The sequence below is a fragment of the Lepidochelys kempii genome, chromosome 10 (genome assembly GCF_965140265.1).
Source record: "Lepidochelys kempii isolate rLepKem1 chromosome 10, rLepKem1.hap2, whole genome shotgun sequence".
NCBI classification, from domain to species: Eukaryota; Metazoa; Chordata; order Testudines; family Cheloniidae; genus Lepidochelys; species Lepidochelys kempii.
The window spans coordinates 1,895,419-1,902,419 of NC_133265.1; positions in this window are offsets into that span (position 1 = coordinate 1,895,419).

The following is a 7,001-nucleotide window of genomic DNA, read 5'->3' on the forward strand; positions in this document are numbered from 1 at the left end:
CTCACCACTACCATCACTGCCCCTCCCTCTCACAACATGCCACAATTGCTCCCATATGTCAGCAACTGCCACTCCAATTGCCACCTGGGCAGTCTCTGTTCTGTGATGAAAACTGGACATGAGCCTCCAGGACTGCCAGTCCAGCACATTTCCCCAGCATAAGGTTCACTTAAAGAGTAAGGATTATGCCTGCAGACCCACCCCATACTCACATGCTCGTGTCAGCTTTTGACATCCCCTGACAACGGGGCCCTGGCCTGGCTAGCTTCTAGGTGCTACCTCATTATAAATGTTAAAATAATAATAATTTTGTTCTCATCCCAAAGCATCTTCACTGACATGGCAAACAGTGCGGCATCCCCATCCATTCCTGCCCGTGGCTCATCCCTCCATTAAGCCCAGCCTGATCATGTCCCTGCACACTGTGTCCCACCATCTAGTTGGTGGTTGGCCTCTAGGTCTGGCTGACCTTGGTTGCATTGGCATTAATAATAATTAATAACTTCTCCAAGCAAAGGGAAACTTGCCTTTGGGGCACGCTGCTGCCATTCTCTACCCTGAGACCACCCTCACATAGTGCCCGGGGCAGCGCTCCTTGCTCCCAGGCTCAGTCAGACACTTACCTTCAACCTCAGGCACTAATCATTAGTTCACCCCCATGTGCACATGCCATGCACTCTTATTTCTCCAGGCCCGCATTTCCTGTAGATTTCCTGTGTTTTCTTTGGCACCAATGACCCTTCAGTGTGTGCCAGTCCCATGCCTCCAACGCCTGGCTTTCCTCCATGTTCAGGGATTGGCAGCAGCTCAAGGGCTGGGCTTCCTATATTTATTTGTAAAGAGGTAACTGGGTAAAGATCACTACGAATGGGGGGAGGTCAACTAAATATTTCTCTTCTCTTTTTAGGGGAGAGTGGAAGGGAGGTCCAAAGGGGAAACCCAGCAGGGCCCCCCGGTGTGTTTACTGAGCTAGTGGGGAATTAAGGACAGTTCAGAGCTGTAATAACTAAACATATTTGAAAGAGAATGTGGTTTTACAAAATAAGGAGTGATAAGAGCCCAGGAGACATGGCAGATTTAAAGATGAAAACTATGGGGCAGATCCTGCACTGCAACTCACGAGAGACAGTGCACAGAAAGTGCAGTCGAGGGAGGGAGGGAGGACAAGGTGACTTTAAGCCACCTTTGTGCCTTCCAGATTCTGAGCCTCTAATGGGGCCTAAACATCCCTCAACATAATTTAGAGCAACTACGAGCATAAGCTAGGGCCACCAGGTATCCGGTTTTGGACCAGAACACCCAGTCAAAAAGGGATCCTGGCAGCTCCGGTCAGCACCACTGACCGGGCCGTTGACTGTCCGGTGGGCGGTGGCAGCATGCGGCGGGGCTGGCAAGTTCCCTGCTAGCCACCATGCTGCATGGCTCCCAGGTCAGGAAGCAGCCAGCATGTCAGGCTCCTAGCCTAAGGGGCGGCCAGGGGGGTCTGCGTGCTGCCCGCCCCCCGACCGCCGGCGCTGCTCCCATTGGCTGGGTCGGGTCAAGGTAGGGGAGGAACTAGCGCAACTTGCAAGCACTCAGCAGGCTGCTGTTGAGGGGTCGTGTGGCGTGCGCCTCTCCCGCTGCTGCCCGGCTTCTCCTCCTCATGCTCCTCATGCCGCTGGGCTCGAGCTGCAGCCAGTGCCCTGCAGCGACCCAGGGTCTGTCTGTCACCCCATCGCCGGCACCCAGGAGTTTGAGGTATGTGTATCCTCATCTCCAAGTGCTAGGAATGGGGCTACACCCCCATCTCCCCCCTACTGCATCCCTCCCCGTCCCAACCCCGCCGCACCCCTGTCCCCCGTCACTGCTTCCCTCCCCGTCCCAACCCCGCCGCACTCCCATCCCCCGTCACTGCATCCCTCCCCGTCCCAACCCCACCGCACCCCCGTCCCCCGTCACTGCATCCCTCATTGTATCCCAACCCCACCACACTCCCATCCCTCGTCACTGCATCCCTCCCCGTCCCAACCCCGCCGCACCCCCATCCCCTGTCCCCGCATTCCTCCCCGTCCCAACCCCGCTGCACCCCCGTCCCCCTCCACTGCATCCCTCCCCGTCCCAACCCCACCACACCCCCATCCCTCGTCACTGCATCCCTCCCCGTGCCAACCCCACCACACTCCCGTCCCCCGTCACTGCATCCCTCCCCGTCCCAACCCCACCGCACCCCCGTCCCCCGTCACTGCATCCCTCATTGTATCCCAACCCCACCACACTCCCATCCCTCGTCACTGCATCCCTCCCCGTCCCAACCCCGCCGCACCCCCATCCCCTGTCCCCGCATTCCTCCCCGTCCCAACCCCGCTGCACCCCCGTCCCCCTCCACTGCATCCCTCCCCGTCCCAACCCCACCACACCCCCATCCCTCGTCACTGCATCCCTCCCCGTCCCAACCCCACCGCACCCCCATCCCCCGCCACTGCATCCCTCCCCGTGCCAACCCCACCACACTCCCATCCCCCGTCACTGCATCCCTCCCCGTCCCAACCCCACCGCACCCCCGTCCCCCGTCCCCGCATTCCTCCCCGTCCCAACCCCACCGCACTCCCATCCCTCGTCACTGCATCCCTCCCCGTCCCAACCCCACCGCACCCCCGTCCCCCGTCACAGCATCCCTCCCCGTCCCAACCCCGCCGCACCCCCGTCCCCCGTCACTGCATCCCTCCCCGTCCCAACCCCACCGCACCCCCGTCCCCCGTCCCCGCATTCCTCCCCGTCCCAACCCCACCGCACTCCCATCCCTCGTCACTGCATCCCTCCCCGTCCCAACCCCACCGCACCCCCGTCCCCCGTCACTGCATCCCTCCCCGTCCCAACCCCACCGCACCCCCATCCCCCCATCATTGCATCCCTCCCTGTCCCAACCCCACTGCACCCCCATCCCCCCATCATTGCATCCCTCCCCGTCCCAACCCCGCCACACCCCCGTCCCTCGTCACTGCATCCCTCCCCGTCCCAAACCCACCGCACCCCCGTCCCTCGTCACTGCATCCCTCCCTGTCCCAACCCCGCCGCACCCCCATCAGTGCATCCCTCCCCGTCCCAACCCCGCCGCACCCCCGTCCCCCGTCACTGCATCCCTCCCCGTCCCAACCCCACCGCACCCCCGTCCCCCCATCAGTGCATCCCTCCCCGTCCCAACCCCACCGCACTCCTGTCACTGCATCCCTCCCCGTCCCAACCCCGCCGCACCCCCGTCCCCCGTCACTGCATCCCTCCCCGTCCCAACCCCACCGCACCCCCGTCCCCCGTCACTGCATCCCTCATTGTATCCCAACCCCACCACACTCCCATCCCTCGTCACTGCATCCCTCCCCATCCCAACCCCGCCGCACCCCCATCCCCTGTCCCCGCATTCCTCCCCGTCCCAACCCCGCTGCACCCCCGTCCCCCTCCACTGCATCCCTCCCCGTCCCAACCCCACCACACCCCCATCCCTCGTCACTGCATCCCTCCCCGTCCCAACCCCACCGCACCCCCATCCCCCGTCACTGCATCCCTCCCCGTCCCAACCCCACCGCACTCCCATCCCCCTCCACTGCATCCCTCCCCGTCCCAACCCCGCCGCACCCCCATCCCCCGTCACTGCATCCCTCCCTGTCCCAACCCCACCGCACCCCCGTCCCCGCATTCCTCCCCGTCCCAACCCACCGCACTCCCATCCCTCGTCACTGCATCCCTCCCTGTCCCAACCCCACCGCACTCCCATCCCTCGTCACTGCATCCCTCCCCGTCCCAACCCCACCTCACCCCCATCCCCCCATCACTGCATCCCTCCCCGTCCCAACCCCACCTCACCCCCATCCCCCCATCACTGCATCCCTCCCCGTCCCAACCCCACCGCACCCCCATCCCTCATCACTGCATCCCTCCCCGTCCCAACCCCACCGCACCCCCGTCCCCCGTCACTGCATCCCTCCCCGTCCGAACCCCGCCGCACCCCCGTCCCCCGTCACTGCATCCCTCCCCGTCCCAACCCCGCCGCACCCCCATCCCCCCATCATTGCATCCCTCCCCGTCCCAACCCCACCGCACTCCCATTCCCCTCCACTGCATCCCTCCCCGTCCCAACCCCGCCGCACCCCCGTCCCTCGTCACTGCATCCCTCCCCGTCCCAACCCCGCCGCACTCCCGTCCCTCGTCACTGCATCCCTCCCCGTCCCAACCCCGCCGCACCCCCGTCCCCCGTCACTGCATCCCTCCCCGTCCCAACCCCGCCGCACCCCCGTCCCCCGTCACTGCATCCCTCCCCGTCCCAACCCCGCCGCACTCCCGTCCCTCGTCACTGCATCCCTCCCCGTCCCAACCCCACCGCACTCCCATCCCCCTCCACTGCATCCCTCCCCGTCCCAACCCCGCCGCACCCCCGTCCCCCGTCACTGCATCCCTCCCCATCCCAACCCCACCGCACCCCCATCCCCCGTCACTGCATCCCTCCCCGTCCCAACCCCACCGCACCCCCTTCCCCTCATTGTATCCCAACCCCACCCCACACCCCTATCCCCCCATCATTGCATCCTTCCCATTTCTCACCTGTCCTGCCCCCCACACCTACCCATCTCAGCCCTGTACCCCTTACAGCACTCTCCCACCCATCCTCTCCACATCCTAGAGCCACCACCCCATGTCCCTCACCCCCCACATCCCTGCACCCCATTCAACTCCATACACTGCTGCACTCCCATTATATATCTATACATCCCTGTGCCCCCCACATCCTCATGCACCTGGAGCCTTATGCCTCTCCCTGCATCCCCATCGACTCCACATTTCCCCCCCCCCATGCACTCCTCTCTCCTCTGTCACCCCATCGCTGGCACCCAGGAGTTTGAGGTATGTGTATCCTCATCTCCGAGTGCTAGGAATGGGGCTGCACCCCCATCCCCCCCTACTGCATCCCTCCCCGTCCCAACCCCACCGCACCCCCATCCCCCGTCACTGCATCCCTCTCCATCCCAACCCCACCGCACCCCCACCCTGCTCTCATCCTTGGCCTCTTTCCCTCCCCATCCTCTCTCCTCCACCCCACCCCCTCTTTTCCCCTCCAGCCCACCCTCCTCTCTTCCCGGCTGGGTGATTTAGGCAGTCCCTGGAAAAGTGTATGTAAAAGTGTCTCTGTGTAGGCAAGTGTGTGCATGCAGGCATTGTATGCGTGTAAGAGACTGTCTTTGTGTAGGGAGGTGCGTGTATAGCTGCATGTGTGTATACCTATGTGAATAAAATTTGCAGCCTAACTCTTTGACTTTTGCTGGGCACAAAAAATTGATGACATAAAATCTGTGTGTATTCATTTCATAACAAGTTTTTAAAAGAGAAGGGAACTCTAAAAGCAATGTATTATTTCTTCAAAAGTGAATGTTGTTGACTAGTAATTGCAGAAGAGCCAATGGATCATACATTTCTCCCCACCTTTGCCTAGCTACATTATAAACTCTTTGTTGCAGACTCTCTCTATTTACGTGTGTGTCCAGCACCTACCACCCTGGAGCCCTGATCGTAGTTTGGGTCTCTAGGCACTAAACAACAAGTCTAATATTAAATTATGTGGAAGTCTATGAGTTAGTGCATGCTGGATGGGTACACATGAAGACACGTGTGTATCTGCTCTAAGCCCCACTCCCAAAATGTCCCCTATGCCCAGTTCCATTGAGGGGGCAGTTTTGAGCCATTTATATCAATCCTACAATGCTCCTGCACTGGGAGAATTCTCCTGGGCCCATTGTGGCTCATTTTACAGCCCCTGTGTGTTACTATAGCAGTGTACCAGAGCCAGGCCAGGGCCAGAATCACTCCCTGCAAATCTACCAGGAACTTCTGAAGTGAAGGCCCGTACTGTGTGAAGCATGCCAAGTACTGATTCACTCCAGACACTTTCCACATCACCTGAGTCTTCCTTGGCAGATTCCCACCCAAATAACGACTATGCCTAACGCTACCCAGCTTGTGACAGCTGAGGAGACCATGACCTGGGTGGTGGCTTCACGCACATTTCCTGCGCTTTCATAGAAAAGAATGCGGTACACAACAGGATTTGTGAGGAGCAGGACCCTTGCTATGAAGACGGCAGGGAAAGGGGGCTCAATTATTGTAGGGAACCCAAACAGTTGCCCTACTGAGATTATATTTTTTTACTTACCGTGCATAGATTTTATATTGTGTGCATCCACTTTACTGTTGTTTTATTATCATCATCGTTATTTATTATTTCTACTGTGAGAACACTAGAGGCCCTGATCCAGGCCCCTTTGCACCAGGCCCTGTACAAGGGGTGAGAGCTAGGCCAAGAATTTGGGCAGCTGTAAAAGTGGCATAAAATGACCATGAGCTCCTCCTCCTCTGGAGCTGTGCCTAGCTCACTCAGAGGCCAGGCCAACGTCTTTTATCAGAAACAATAAAATGGCCTTTCTTTGCAAGTTCTATCCCCTCACATTGGCCCAGCAATGGAGCCCAAGATAAATCAGTTCTGTACTGATCAGCATCCTATATTACCTGGTATCATATTGCACTCAGATGTGCGGTTTGGTAATTTACTGCTGCAAACCATATCTAGCAGTCTTTCCACTCAGCTTGGCTTTGCCTAAGCTTATGGTTTGGAGACATGCCTCACTGCTCTGATATTGTGGTTCGCACACAAATCCTCACATACAGTCGTTTTCATTCCTAAAAGTACTTTGGTTAGTTGATATTTTTTGCAGAAGGTATTTTACCACCTCTCGCGCATGGCAGTATTTCTGTGGCTTCCCGTAAGCCAGCTCTTTGTTATGTTTTACCATGCTCTGAAGGTCTGAGTGCCTGTGTGTGCACTTCACAGCAGTTATCTGATCAGGGCAGTTCTCTTTCCAAAGCTCCAATTCACCCTTCTGCAGGGGGGTCCATTAGCAATATGGCAATGAGCCAGCTCGTCTGTGTGTGTACTACTGCCCTCTACTGGCTAGAATCAAAACTGCTCATTAAAGTACGGT